Below are 15,786 nucleotides of genomic sequence, written 5' to 3'. Positions count from 1 at the left end.
CAGAAGGACCTGTGCCCGGCTTTGTTCCCCACAGGCCACACCAGAGGCCCAGGTGAGTCCATGGGGCTGGAGCAAGGCCCCGCTGCCCAAGGGTAGCAAGCAGCCGGCAGACCCTCAGCAGGGCAGCCCCACTCCTCCCAGCACCGGAGTCCACAGCCTCAGGACTTTCTGCAATCCTTTCTCCGTTGTGCCGGCAATGGCAGACCAAGCCTCCTTGACTCCCAGGCATGCGGTGCAATCTGAGGGTGGGCTAGCCGCACAGGGCGCAGGGAGCGCTTCTATTTTAAGTGAGCCCCCTGAGTTTGCTTGGCTGCTCCCCTGCATTTGCCTGGACGTGGTCTCCCACTGTTGAGTCGAAGCCCACTGTGGCCCACCTGGGGCCTGGGAGGGAAGGTGTGGTGGGGAGAAGGGTGGTGCAACACACAGTGGGGAGTGTGGGCTTGGGAGCCTGTGGACCACCTCCAGGCCAGGCCCACAGGCGAGAGGTGGCCACTCTGGCTGCATCCGTGCTTTCTCCCTGTTGCGCTGGCGGTGGGAGATTCTCTAGCCAGTGATGTCCCGCCTGCGAGACCCAGAGCTCAGTAGGACAGGAGCCACATCTGCTCTGTGTGGCCCTGCATTTCCAGCACCGAGGACAGTGCCTGGAGCATGAAAGGTATGCAACAGACATGTTGGAATAAATGGAATGATGAGGGGGTGGAGGGTGGATAATGGTTGATGGATGGTTGAATGTACAAATGGCTGTTCTCCACGCTCACTGTGTTATGGGGTGAGTTGTGTCCCCCAGAGAGTGATATATTGAAGTCCTAATCCCCAGGGTCTCTGAATGTGACCTTATCTGAAAATACAATCATGCAGAAGGAACTAGTTAAGATGCAGAAGGGTGGCCCCTACTCCAACATGCCTGGTATCCTTACCAGGGGACGAAGGTGCCCGTGAAGACGCAGGGAGGGGGCGTGTGACCAGAGGCAGGGGTTGGAGGGGTGCGCCTGCAAACCAAGAATGCTGAGGACTGAACAAACTGGAAGAAGCCGAGGAGAGGCAAGGAAGGGCCCCCAGGCAGGCCGCAGAGGGTGCACGGCCTGCTGGCCCTGTGACCCTGGGCTTCTAACCTCCAGAACTGAAGGAAAATAAACTTCTCTTGCTCTAAGCCACCCCATTTGTGGGGCTTTGTTAGAGCAACCCCAGCAGGTAGTGCCCGTCCCCAGGGTCCTAGGAACTGACCAGTCATTGTCCACCAGCTGCAGGAGCCACACTAATGCTGATACTAAGGCTCATGCTAATAATAATGCTAATCCTGGTACTGATCCCAGAGCTCATCGCCACCACCCAGCGCCCGCAGACCCAGGACCTCGTTCATCCTCGTTCACTGCAGCTTTGAGCACTAACCACGAGCCAGGCCCTGTGTCGGGGACACGGCGAGCTCCCACTTGCAGCCTTACCACCAGTTATCACCACACCCATATTGGTGGTGAAAAACCGAGGCTCAGAGAGCTTCTGTGTCGCCCTGCCTCAGGCCACTCGGGCTGCTGCAACAAAACTGCACACGGGGCGGCCTAAACGGCAGACACTTACCTCTCGCAGCTCCGAGGCTGGAGTCCCAGGCCCGGCACGTCTGGTGTCTGGGGTTTAGATGGCTGGCTGCTCACCAGGTCCTCATGCAGCAGAGTGCAGAGAGGGGCAGCCCAGAGAGAGGCAGGAAGCTCTCTTTTCAAAAGGGTGCTGGTCCCGTTCTCAAGGGCTTCATCCTCCTGGCCTAATCACCTCCTAAATCTGTCACCTTGGGGGTTAGGACCTCAGCATGCGAATTTGGGGTCACATGGACATTCAGGCCACCACACAGCCCCCAGTCACCTGCTCTGAGAAGGGGATACAGTCTATGGCATGTGCATGGGGACCCCCAGGATGGTAGGTGCATATTACTGAGACAGGCCCGCGAGATCAAGGCATGAAAGTTCCACACATTTTGAACGTATACTAAAAGGTAATATTCTCTTCCTATTCATTGTTAAAGAAGGCAGCAGGATCTGGCAGACGCATGCTCAGCTCGGATGCTGAACAGGACCCCTGCGGTGTGGCTTGGAGGGACACGTATGTGCATCCTGAGCCCTGTGAGCCGGCCCCCAAGACCCACCAGCGCCAGGCCCGGCTGTGCTCCATGTACACTGTCATGTGCATCTCAGTGGCCAGGGGGACGAGCATCTACTGGTCACTACGAAGCCATCAGCTCCCTCACGAGTGCCTCCCTAGTGCCAGCAGCTGCAGGACATGGTGTGAGGGCGCCTTCAGTGGGGTGGCAGCTGCCTGGAAGGAGCTGATGTTAAGTTTTCAGGGTTTTAGGAGCCAGTTGTGAAAACACAGCCATTGTTACAAATTAAAGTACACAAACTCATGGTTAAATAAACCACAATAAAAATGAAATTATTGAGTACTCGGAATTCCTCAGTCCCTGATGAGATCACCACGTGCTACCGTTCTCTGTGCCCGAGGCTGCCTCCGCCTGCTGTGTCTGCCTGGCCGTGCTCCGATGTGTGCACTGCCCACGTGCTCTCCACCCCACTGTCGCTGCCGTCACAGTGGGTGGCTCAGGACCAGCCATGGTAGGAGATAAAATTTACACCACAGAAAGGGGCAGTCGCTGTACACCAAGGCTTGATGTACTGTCTTGCAGATTTGCTAGGCTTACAAAACAATAGAGAACATGCTAATGATGCACATTAAACTTAAAACCATGTTGTGTTTGTAGCCATCAGTCACACTGTGAAGAGCACAAGCAGTCGAGGACATCTTGTAGGATTTGAAAACCATCGACATCCAGATGTACGTCTTTGCAGCTTCACTTTCGTCTCACCCACCCACATAAGCAATAGGATGAGCTGAGTTCAGGTCAGGACAATGCCCCTTCACCCGTGGTGAGCGTCGGGTGACTGGCAAATACAAGAGTTTGGCAAAAATCTACCAAAGCCATCAGTGGGGGTCCGTTGACCATATGGAATTTACATAAAGAGTGCTGTATATCGTATGGCTACTTGTAAATTGTGTGCTTTCTGTAAATTTTGTAAATTGTGCCCTTAATGTCAGTAAAATGATGTAGACCTATGTGCATGCACTGTGTCAGAGAGCCTGTTGTTAAGCATCACCAGCACCCCGCTGACTCCGAGCACCGCCGACCTTGGCCGCTGGAAGCCCTCGGCTTTCCCAGGCCTTCCCTGCAGGTGGCCACAGCTGGGCTCTGGTCCTAGAAATGCTGCCTTCTCACCAGCCCTGATGTGCAGGCGGCAGCAGGACCCGGCCCTGCCGGGCGTGAGGCCCCTGGAGTCTGGCGGGAGACTCAGGGGCCTTACAGGAGAGAGGGATTTGTTTTATGGGACCAGCTACTGAGAGGAAACATCATTTCCACGGAAAGGCAGTGCCCGGTGCCTGTGGGCCCACCTGTTCGGACGGGCCGGTTCCCAGACAGGCCAATTTAGGCTGACTGCGCAAAGGATCCCGTGTCCCTGGCAAACACTCTCTCCTAACTACGCCTTTGTCTGCCCCCCTAACCCCTCCAGGCCTCGACCTTGGCCTCCGTCCTTCTTGGGTGTGCACCACCCAGCTGCGGCAAGAATCCTGCTAAGTCAGCTTAGAGAGAACCCCCCACCCTGGATGTTTCATGAGGTTCCTCAGCCCCCACCCCCAGGGGATGTCTGACCCCCCACCCAGGCTTCAGCAAGAAGCCCACCACGTCTGTTTGGCCAGGACCCCCCATTCCCCTGAGGTTTCCTCTCAGTCACTTCCATCCACTGCCCACCCTGCTCCCAGGCGGTGAGCCCCACATTCCCTCAATGCAGAGCTGACACCGGTGGCGACAGGGAGATCTCTTTCCTCCGCGGCAACAGTCCCGAGTGGGACGGGATTCTGCCACGGCAGCTGCCCGCGGGCTCAGCTCTGTCTGAGCCGAGGCTCTGCCCCCAGCCCAGGCCCAGCGCCAGGGAAGGAACATCAACCTGCCCCCAGTGGCCAAGGGAATTCGACTTTTTTTAATTATGGTAAAACATGCATAAGATTTACCATCATAATTATTTTCAAGTGTACAGTTCAGGGGCACTCGGCACATTCACATTGTTCTGCAGCCGCCCCACCGTCGTCTCCAGAACCTCCCATCTTCCCAAACTGGAGCTCTGTGCCCACTGAACACTCGCTCCCCATGCCTTCCCGGCCCCAGCCCCCTTCCGTCCACCAGGTGTCTCTATGGACCTGACTCCTCTGGGGACCTCCTGCGCGTGGGACTCATATAGAATTTGCCCTTCTGTGTCTGGCTTATTTCACTGAGCGTCACGCCCCCACGGCTCAGCCACACTGCAGCAGGTACTGAAATGTCCTTCCTTTCTAAGGGTGAATCACATTTCCTTGTCTGGATAGACCACACGTGACTTATCCATTCATCCGTCAATGGGCTGTCAGCTTGCTTCCACCTTCTGGTTATTGTGAACTATGCTGTTGTGAACACACGTGTACAAGTACCTGTTCAAGTTCCTGCTTCCAAGCTTTTTGGATGTACACCAGAAGTGGAATTGCTGGATCGTACAGTGATTCTATTTTTAACTTTCTGAGGAACTGCCATACTGTTTTCCGTGGCAACTGCACCAGCCATGCACAAGGCCCCAGTTTCTCCGCACCCTCACCAACACCTGTTTTCTGTTTCTGAGAGCAGCCATCCTCGTGGGTAAGTGGCGGTACCTCACTGCAGCTTTGATTTGCATTTCCCTAATGATTAGTGGTGTTGAGCATCTTGTCATGTGCTTGTTGGCCAGTCTTATATCTTCTTTGGAGAAATGGCTATTCAAGTCCTTTGCCTTTTATTGAATTGGATTGCTTGGTTTTACTGTTGTTGAGTTATGGGAGTTCTTTATATATTGTAGATATTAATCCTTTATCAGAGAGGTGATTTCAAAATACTCTCTTTCTGTGGGTTGTCCTTTTACTCCATTGATAGTGTCCTATGATGCACAAAATGTGTTTTATTTTGATGTAGTCCAGGAAATTTGGCTTTAAATTTCAACAAGCACCCAAATCCAGTCCCCTGTTGGGTTCTGGGGACATAAAGAAAGGTCCAGAGCTGCCTGCAGTCTGCAGAGTGGACAGACTCACAAATAGACAATAGCAGATGGTCATGTCTTGGTTATGGCACCTAACAAAGCTCTCTGGAAAACATTCATGCGCACACGTGAACATGCACACATGCAGAGGACACCCAGGGGAGAGCAGCCTGAGAGGTTAGGGGGGCCTCACAGCAGAGCAAACACCTTTGAAACATCTTCTCAAAGCTCCTTTGCCCGACCAAAAGGAATCCTAGGACAGCCTGGGGCCTGGGCAAAGGGTGGCTCTCTCAGCCCAGCCTGGAAGACGAGAGTCACAGTCAAAGGCCCAGCACCCACCACTCTCCACGAGGCCCTGTGACCGGCTGGGGCACGACCACAGCTGTGCCCTTGGCCTCCCTCACTCCCCGGAGGCCCGAGGCCCGTCTGCGGAAGGGGTAATGATCCATTTGTATTCATAGGACTATTGTTCAGAAGATTAATTAAAATGCAAGGGTATTTTTAACCATCTGTACTAATTTAGGGGAAAAATTTAGAAATTTAATTGTGTCATCTGTAACTGAGGAATTTGCACAGATCCCTCTTGGAATCAGAATATTAATACGTCTCTCAAAGAGACTCAACAACACGAGTGAATTACTGCTTCCATTCCTCCTAAATTAGCCCAATTAAATGAGGATGATTTCAAGTGTTTGGCTTGGGGGCAGGGGGACAGCAATCAGACACCAGGAAGGAGAAGACCGGGCTTTTTTTCCCCAAGTTTGGGGAGCCACATCTCTGACCGGTAGGCAGAAGGAGAAGGCCCGCCCCACCGCGCCTGCCCCCAAGCCTGCAGGCCTGGCTGCTGCTCAGGGATGGGATTCAAGCCGAGGGGCGGGAATGGATGTCCTGGATGCAAACAACGCAGCTGGGAGAGCAGAGAGGCAGCGGGAAATCAGGCGCAGGAGGGAGGAGGTGTTCAGAGACTCAGCCCAGGGCCGAGGGAGTGGGTCCTCAGAGCTCGGAGCTGGTCACTCAGAACTGCTGTCCCCAAGCAGGCCTCAGGAAGCTCCAGCGCTGGATGCCGCCAGACTAGTGGTTTAGTGAAGAACACGAAATAATGAGCAAGGGCATGGTTAGGAAGGCCTGTGCTGGCGGGTGTCTGGGGAGCAGGGAAGGGTCCCTCTGCAAACCCAGCTTCCCTGGACTGGTGCTGGTGGGGGAGCAGGGCTTGGGGACCCCGTCGGACCCCTGGGAGGTGGTGAAGCTCCACACCAGGTCCCAGACTCCACAGTAGCCCTGAGGGGGTACAGAGAGGGGAGGGCTCCCCTGGGCCAGGGTCTGTGGCAGAGAGGGGCAGGTGTGCCCTGGAGGCTCCCCTCCAGAGCTCCTCATGCTCCCAGAAGGCATCCCTGGCACATCTGCTCCAGGCCCTCAGGATCAGGGGCTACATTCAGTTTCCTAGTCCAAGTTGCGTTGCACCTCCAGGTCAGCTGCTCCAGGGATGCTGTGCTGCGGAAGGTAGCATGAGATACAAGCGCACACACTGCACATGCATGCGCACAGATGCACCTGTGGGCGCCTAAATGCACACCATGCATGCTTGCATATGTGTGCACACTGGCTTTGAAGAGAGGGTTCAATCCCGGTACCAATACATACTAGCAATGTGACTTCGGACAAGTTTCGAAATTTGATTAGTAAGTGAAGGAAGCCAGTTTGAAAAGACTACATGTGTCTGATTCCAACTACCTGATATTTGGAAAAGGCAAAACTGTGAGGCTCTATAAAGATCAGTGGTTGCCAGGGGTTGGGGAGACCAGAATGAACAGCAGAGCACAGGGAAGTTTTAGGGCAGTGAAAGTATTCTATATGTGATTAGAATGACAGATGCATGCCATTATACATCTGTCCAAACCCATAGAAGGTACACCACCAAGAGTGACCCTAACATAAACTGTGGACTTTAGGGGATGATGATGTTAATGTAGGTTCTTACTGGGAAAAAGATGTACCATTTTGGTAAGTGCTGTTGATGGGGGAGGCTGTGTGTGTACATGGGAAAGGAGTATTTGGGAAACCCCTGCTCCTTCCTCTCAATTCTGTTGTGAACCTACAACTGCTCTAAAAAATAAAGTCTTTTCAGAAAGAAGAGAAAAAAGTTACCCCAACTATATCCCATATATTCAAAAGGTTAGAAATATGAAAAATACAAAAAAGACCCAAATCAGACTTCAAGACATGAAAACCACAATATCGGAGATGAAGAAAATACACTGGATGGAATTAAAATCAGATTAGACATTGCAGGAGAAAATACAAATGAATTTTAAAACATTAAAACATAGCAATACAAAGTATCCTAAACAAAACACAGAGAGAAAACAATAATTTAGAAACAGTAACAGAGAATTAGGGGACTGGAGGATAACTTCAAGCAGCTTAATATATGGATAATTGGAGTCCCAAAAGGAGAAGAGGGGGAGAGAAAACCTATTTGAGGAAATGAAGCCTTAAAATATGCTGAATTTGTAGAAAACTACAAACCCTCATATTCAAGAAGCTCAATGAACTTCAAGCATAAGAAACATACATAGACATCATAACCAAATTGCTTAACCTCAGTGATAAAGAGGAATTTTCAAAGTTGATCAGAAGAAAACGGCATGTCACATAAAGAAAAACAAAGATTCCAGCGAATTTCTTATTGCAACCAATGTCAGCATGAAGACAGCAGGTCAGCATCTTCAAATTACTGAGGGAAAAAGCACCTGTCAACCTAGAATTCTATTAACAGTGAAACTACCTCTAAGAAACTAAGGCAAGGGTTCCAACTTCAGATGAAATGAACCAGGCACTGTGCACCCAGTCTGCCTTACTAAATGTGACAGTGACACTTGGCCATGTGTGTGGAACCACTATTTACAGACTGCAAAACGTAAACAGTACCAGGCAGATTGAGAAGGGAAAGCAGACTTGTTTAAAGGGCTCCAAATCAGCAGTGAATTCACCGTTTTTTCCCTCCACCTGGCCTGAACACAGTGCAGCTCACACCCCAAAAGTGGGCACTGGCTCGAACAGGAAGCTTTAGGGGAAGCCTTCTAATTCTGACTTAAGGAACGGGAACCAAGCCTCCTAACGCACAGAGAAAACATGCATATCCCACATCTCTTCTATTTTTCTCACACAGGAACCTTGTGGCATTGTTAGCTCCACAATGACAGAAACCAAGAACCAAAACTGTGAGGCAGGAAGACCTCCTCCCCAGTGAGTGGACCTGTGACCCCAAGAGGGTAGGGAAGCCCCGCTGCTCTTTTCCTCTCTGACCTTCTCTACCACTGGCACCAGATAAAGGCTTAGTCACAGAAGTGCATGTCAGAGCAGCGTCACCGGAACCCCGGGTTTCTGCCCAAAGGACCAAAAAGGCAAGAGATTATGAGGAATGTTGCAGAGAGGGACAGCTTCATAAGCTTGTTTATGCACTCAGGGTCTCCCCTCCCACGGCATGCATCTGATCTTAGCACACCAAGGACTTCAAGAACAGAACCACCTCCCGGCTCAGACGGGTCCCTTAGTAGTGCACGTGCAGGACAGATTTGAATGGCACTTCAAAGGCTTTGAAAACTGAACTGACATTGGAACACAATCCATAGAAGAAGGGTTAGAACATGTGGCTTGAACCCAGCTGAGTTTATTGCTTGCTGAAACAAAAACAACACCGTTTCTCAACGTATTTAAACAAAGCACTGAGTCTCATAATATTCACAATGCCCAGGATACAATCCAAGCCTACAGGACATATGAGAAACCAGGAAAATCCAAAATTCACAAGGAGGAAAACAATCATTGCCAACACTGGGACCACACAGATGTTTCAATTATATGACAAAGACTTTAAAGCAGCTATTATAAAGATGCTCCAAAAGGCGATCCTGAACACTCTTGAAGCAAAAGGAAAGTAGACAATACATAGAAAACCCAGTAGAAATGTTAGAATTGAAAAATACCATAACTGAAATTTTAAAGCTGGCTGGATGGGATCAAAGTAGATCAGATACAACAGACGAAAGAGTCAGTGAAGTTCAAGCTAGATCAATAGAAATTACCAAATGTTAACACAGAGAATAACGACTGGAAAAATAAATAGACTAGTGGACCTAGGGGACAACCAAGAAAGAAAAAGGTCTAGTGTTGTTATTAGCGACCCAGCAGGGGAGGAAGAGCCCGGTGCTGAAACACTTCAGGAAGTAACAGCTGAGGCGCCTGGCAAACCGGGGAAGGCATAAGCCCGCAGATGGAGGAGTCTCAGTGCACCGCAGACGGGACGGCCGAACAAAGGGAGTCTTCGGCCGTCGGGCGCCTGGAGGCGCGGAAGCGGCAGTTCCCACAGCACGCCCAGATGCACAGCGGGGCTCTGGCCTCTCCCCGCTTTGACGTCTTCCCTCCTTACTGCCATGCTCTTCCAGCCCCGTCAGTGAGATTCGGCGCTTGGAGAGTCAGAGTCACAGCCTCCAGGAGACAGTGTCACCTCCAGGCTGGGGCTGCGGATGAGGAAGGGGCCCGGCGAGGCAGGCCGGACAGGAGCAGCCGCAGCGGGGCTGACCACGGGCTCCTGTTCCCAGGCCGCCCCCTCCTTGTGCTCCTCCCAGCCTCAAGGGAGGGCCCTGGACACTCTCTGCCCCTCACCCGCCTCCTCCACTTCACCCTGCATTGCTTGGTGCCTTCAGCCGCACCTGCACCCAGTGCCCCATTCTCCCTGGGACCCTATAGGATGGTGACCCAGGTGCCCCTCCCCTCCCCGACACCCCCTGTGTATTTGAATGAGCAACAGGGCCTCTTTTTCCAACAATGCCCAATGACAGAGAGACCTTGACCCTACCCATAACCTTTAAAGTGGCTGAGGTCAGGGTAGAGGGGGATGGTGGGGTCTGGGAAGCAAAGAAAACCCCTCCCGTATCTGGGACACATTCACATTAGGGTTCTGGCACCGCTGAAGCTGCTCAAAACTCAACTGCCCACGTCCTTGGCCGCCCAAAGGCCCTACCCCAGGCCTGCTGAACCCCTTCTCCTCCCGTCCAGAGGGGAGAGCAAACACCAAAAGCACCGTTCACCCCCAGTTTCGGCCCACCTCCACAGTCAGCCTTCATCCACCTCCCTGCCCTTCCCATCTACAAGCAACAGAGAAGGGGGCCCCCATGGCCCAGGGGCCACAAGTCCGGTCTCCTGCTGGTGCCCATGGGATTTCCTCAGGCTCCCTACCCACCCCAGGGCCCTCATCCCTGCCTCCCAGCAGGCCTCGAAGCTGCCAGGAGCCGTCCTCAGCCCAGCCCCACCTGTACAACTACAATCGGTCTGGAGTCAGCCTGTCCGAGCTTCTGACCAGAAAACACAAGGCCGCTGGCAGAGAAACAGGCTGCTTGCTGCCCACAGCAGCACCCCGCCCGGCTCCCCGCCGGCCATTACCTGCCCGTGCCGCACCAGGAGGGGCCCCAAGCCTGAGGTGCGGAGCCCATCTGGGGTGGCCGGCCCATGTGTCCGTCCCTCCCTCCTGAGAGCAGTCATCCTGACCACGGAAAGGGAACTGGGAGGGGTGGCCTGCTGCCTGGAAGGGAAGTGGTGGCTCGGAGGACAGGCGCTCTTCCCGACAGCCGGCTGCCGCCCTCTGCTCCAGGGCCGGGGCCACAGGATGAAGCGCTCACGGAGGGCTGTCTCCCAACAGTGCCCGACGACTGAGCAGGAGGCTCATCTAGCTCACGGATGACGAAGGGGCACAGGATGGCCACCTGCTCCCGGGTGGGCTCCACCAGAAGCTGAGCACCGGAGCCCTTGTGTGACACCCACGGGCCCACGGAAACGGCTGGAGGGGCCCAGACAGGTGTGCCCGGGCTCTCAGGCCAAGGCCTCCACTGGTCGTCCTCAGGGTGAGTCAGGGGTGGAGATCCTGGGGACCCCTGCGCCATGCTGGTCACCAGTCATCTCTGCCTCTGGGGCAATACCCATCCTTGAAGACTGGCAATACTCCAGTCTTCCCCCAAGAGCACAGCCCCTGAGGGGACTGCCCACCTTCAAACCCCAGCTCTGCCATCTGCCAGCTGTGTGGCCCTGAGCAAGTGCACAACCTCTCTGCGTCCCCCATGTGGGGAGAGCATCTGGTTGCCGAGGGAGACCTTCTCCTGGGTGAATGCCCGTACCCAATACGAAAGGTCCCACTGGATCAGGCTCTAAGCTGCTGGGTGTGTGGTGAGTTGTGACAACAGCAACAAGAAACTAATACTACGACCTTCTCTTTCCCAACTTTCCCCCAACCAGTTGGTCAATACTGGCCACATGGGTTACCCAGGCACCAGGCCTCAAACCCACTTCCCACCACTGCCCTGTGACCCAGACAGGTGCCCCCAGTGGCTGCCTGAGGCTGGCACTAGTCACAGTGCCACGCCCAGATGGCACTGACCACAGCGGCACCACTGGGAAGCCCGCAGGATGGGGCACGTCTTCAGGTCACACTACCAGCACCTCGACTGCACCTCAGGAGGGGAAATGGGCAGCTCCCATGGCCCAGGTAGGGACAGTCACGGCTGAGGGTACCCGCTCCATGCAGGTGGTGGGGGATTCGTCACACGCGGACTCTGACCCCGCGTCTGGGACGGTGACCTTGCAGAGCGCGGCCACAGCACACTGATTCTGGGATCCAGAGAGGAGCTCAGGACCTCCCGGCGCAGGGCCTACAGTGGAGCCAGCAGACCCAGGGCTCTGTAGGAGGCAGACGGACACGATGGGGGCTGATTCTCTGAGGGACCAGGAGGGAAGGGGAGTCCAGGGACCTGCAAAGACAGCAGCCTGAGGGCCAAGGCCAGGGCCCAGCTGAAGAACTCAGGCCATGAGCTTGGTTTGGGGCTGCAGACCTCAAGGTCCAGGGAACCTGTGGGGGGAGGCGTGGGCAGCTGCCCCGGGGCTTGCACAGGAGACAAGGAAGTGGGAACAAGATAGACAAGGCTGCCCTGTCCGGAGGGCAGACCCTGCCCCTCCCCAGCCCTGCCCTTCTCCCACTTGCTGACAGCTAGGGCCGCACCTGACGTTCCCCTCGCCCATGAAAGGCACTGCCAGGCACAGTGGCTCTGCTTAAGAAATCACCCGGAGCATTTGGGGGGCCTCTGGCAGAGGGGGCAGTGGGCAAGCTAAGGGCCCTGAGGAAGGAGGAAGAGAGCTCGGGACCTGGCAGCAGGGCCTGAACCCCCACGAGGTCAGCCTCTCCAGCAAACCCTCAGGAGGGTGGCCATCTCCTGGGCCTCGTCGGGAAGCCCATCCAGGCTCAGTGAGCAGCTCTCAGAATCTGCAATACTTCAAATACTTCACACTTTGTCGTAATCCCTCCAACTCTGAGGTGCCTTACATAATCCACCCGTCCATCACCAAGCAAACATGGGGTGCGTGAGCGGGATCATCCCCGGGTGCCCCTGACTTGTCTAGACCACAGGCCAGCTGGGACAAGAGCCCCCACTTCCCCTGGCAACGAGCTGCTCCCAGCCCTGCTTCCCACAGACTCAGCCCCAGCTATGGGGCTACAGACCCCACAGGCCCAGAGCGCCTGTGCTGGGCGGCTGGCATTTCCACACACAGCCAATTTCTCTCACATGCCCTGTAAGAATAGGGGTGTCCAGGAGGCACGGTCCCTGCCCTAGGACACAGGCCAGACCTGGCACACCCGTCTCACTGACTGGGTCCTCCCTCCAGTCAAGCCAACTCACTAATACATACTGTGTGACACACGGATCTGGCCCAAACCCTGACGTGTCAGAGGAGAGAACGGGGTCCCGAGGGCCCCTGGCACCACTCAGAGGCTCGGGCTGCCTCCCTCCAGTGTGCGGCCCTGAGAAGATGCCAGCCTGGGCAGTGGTCCCAGGGGCCAGGGCCTGCATGCAGGTGGCCTGAGGGCCGTGCGGCCTTGGCAAGCGGGTTGCCCACAGTGCCCCACTTCCCTTGGCTATAATCTGGGACAACAGCTGACCATTTTTGAGCATTTACTATGAGCCAGATGCCATTCTAGAGGCTTCCTCATTTTCTCCTCACTCAGCCTCAGTAGCTCAGTATTAACACTGCCCTGATTTTACTCATAAGGACCTGAGTCATGGAGAGGTGAGGTGGCTTGTCCCAGGCCCCCAGATGGTCAGTGGCATCAAGGCGTCTGTCTGCCAACTTCTGCTCAGCACCACCTCTGAGAATCCAGACCCAGGGGTGGGCTTGGTGGCTCCAAGGGAGACTGCCCCAGCCTCTCTCTCTAGCCGCTCTGGGGGTCCTGACGTCTGCCGGCTTGTGTGATCCCCCTAACCCCTTCCTCTGCATCACCCAACCTCCTCCCACAGTGAGTCCATTTATGTTTCCCAGCCCGAATCTCCATTCTTGTAAGGACACCAGTCTTTGGACGCAGGCCTACCCGAAACCAGCACAGCCTCACCTTAACCTGGTGACATATGCAAAGACCCTGCTTCCAAACAAGGTCACAGTCGCAGGTACCAGAGTTTGGACTTGAACGTGTTTGGGAGCAGCACAACCCACCCACTAAAGCTGCTAACATGAGAAAAGAGTGAAACCACATCATGTGCCTCCAGATGAAAGAGCCCAGCGCTACCTCAGCCTAAGGCACCAGGCTAGGGTCTCACTAAGTCTCTGGTTTCAGCTGCCACTGGCCAGGAGGGCCCGGGGACAGGGGAACATGACAAACAGCACCACGAGGATGCAATCAGCAAGCCCAGGAGTGTGGCACCTCCACAGTCCAGCGGCCCAGGTCCGTCAGCAGACAAAGTGTAAGGGGAAGAGAGGGACAGATGTGGAGCTGGGGAGCAAAAGACACTGGAGGGCTGTGTCAGGATTAGGAAAATGAATGACACTCAGCCTAGGTCCTGATGAGGGTGGTGGTATCAGGTGTTTGCCTTATGACAATCCATCAAGTGGTTTTCTGTGTATGTGCTTTATTTTACAGTGAAAGGGTTCTAAAAGGTAACTACGATATTATTATTAACATCATCAGCATCTTCATCATCCTGATATCATCCCACAAATATTTCTGACATGTCCCCTGTCCAGAACTATGTGGGCTGAGGGCTCCATGATGAGAGAAGCAGGCTTGGTCCCTCACTCCCGGCACGCACCGCCTGGGCGGGTGGGTGGCACATGGCAATCATACCATGACTGCGGTATTCCAGCGTGAGCTGCGTGAGAGGCAGAGGGGACCCTGAGTCAGGGCAGCAGGGGGTGGGGGGGACACAAAGCCTTCAGGAAGGACAGATATTGAACCAACAGCCACTCTGCATTTCCGGTGGAGACAGAATGCATTTTGCTGCAGAGGGAAGGGTGCGCACCGACCAAGAATACGGACAGCAGTCGTAACACTGACAGTCTGTACTGATGGGCTGTCGTGTCCTGGGTGCTCTGGGAGCCTAATGTGGGATCTCACCGGGTCTCACATCCCCGCTACAGGTGGCGACACAGGCAGACACTGGAACTGCTGTACCAACCACTACCCAAAGCTGCGTGTGGCACTGGAGGGCCCATCCTAGGGCCCTGGCGACCGTATGCACCCAGTGTCACAGCCCCGAAGAAGAGCTGCGCTGGGCGTCCCTCGCCCACGAAGCTCCCTGGGGCTGCCGCAGTCCGTCACCTGTCCTCCAGAGGCCCGGGCTCGGACGTCGTGAAAGGCTGAGGGGGCAGCTTGGCGGGGCCCTCCTGCCACCATCTGGCCACAGCTGTCCCGAAAGCAGAGGCCAGGCCGGTTGCCATCTCCAAGGCCCTTGGGTATCACTCAGTCACCACTGAGTCTGCAGAAATGGGGAGGGGGCAGTGTCAGCAGTGAACACCTGGTAGCGGGAGCAGGTGGGCGAGGCACACAGGTGCCTGTCATCCCCGGAATTGCAGAGTTTACCCAGCTCGGTGCGTTGTTGGGGCCCAGAGACTACAGTGGCCCTGGGCAGAAGGTGGGAAGATTCCAAGAGCAATTTCCGGAAAGGAAGGGAACAAAGGAGCCATTCCCCATGTGGTCAGCAGTCCACCAGGACAGTCAAGAGGCTGCTCTTTGTCCCGGGCCCCCATGGGCAGAGGAGCTGGCAGGGCCTGTTTTGATGTGTAGAAGGACCTTTCTCCCATAGTTCTAGCTTTGGACAGGAAGGACATCCTGGAATTTAAGCAGAGACACCAACCCCTGAGGTCACTTATCCCCCGCTTCCTGGTGTCCACACCTGGCCAGCACTTGCCTTGATCACAAGATAAAGTGGCCAAAGAGAATGTGGGGGTCTCCAGGTAGGCCCAGCCCCTCCTCCCACCCCTGCCCACTCGGTCATTCCCTTGAACACAGAAGAGCATCGCCATCCACTGCCACAGCTGAGAAAGACAGGTGCCGCGATGCGACACATTTCATGCCCTATTTGGAAAAGCAAAGAGATTGTCTCGGCAGGAGCAGCCGATGTCCGTGGGTTGGGATTAAACGGCAGGAGGGGCGGTGCCCACAGCTGGCCTTCCCGGCACACACAGGCTTCCTCCGACGCCAGGAGGCCACCTGCGTGAGCAGCGAAGCCACAAACAGCAAGGACAGGGCGAGGCCCTTGTAGCTGGAGAGCCGCCTGACAGGGGCCCAGAGGCGGGGGGAGGCAGCCAGGGCCCCTTGCCGGGAGGACCAGGAGCCCACGGGCACCCTGCCGTCCGTGCCGGCTGCTCCGGACGGCTCTCTGGCTCCTCCTTG

General features: G+C 55.1%; 1 long non-coding RNA gene across 1 annotated transcript; it reads right to left on the bottom strand.

Annotated features, from left to right (window-relative positions):
* Positions 1–3,998: 3,998 nt before the first annotated feature.
* On the bottom strand, positions 3,999–10,599 carry LOC130683646 (uncharacterized). Its single transcript, XR_008997532.1, has 2 exons — positions 10,521–10,599; positions 3,999–6,149 (listed from the first exon to the last, which is right to left on the bottom strand). It is a non-coding gene; the product is annotated as an uncharacterized LOC130683646 (long non-coding RNA).
* Positions 10,600–15,786: the final 5,187 nt, after the last annotated feature.

The sequence above is a fragment of the Manis pentadactyla genome, chromosome 4 (genome assembly GCF_030020395.1).
Source record: "Manis pentadactyla isolate mManPen7 chromosome 4, mManPen7.hap1, whole genome shotgun sequence".
Classification (NCBI taxonomy): domain Eukaryota; kingdom Metazoa; phylum Chordata; class Mammalia; order Pholidota; family Manidae; genus Manis; species Manis pentadactyla.
This window is presented reverse-complemented; position numbering and strand designations above follow the sequence as displayed.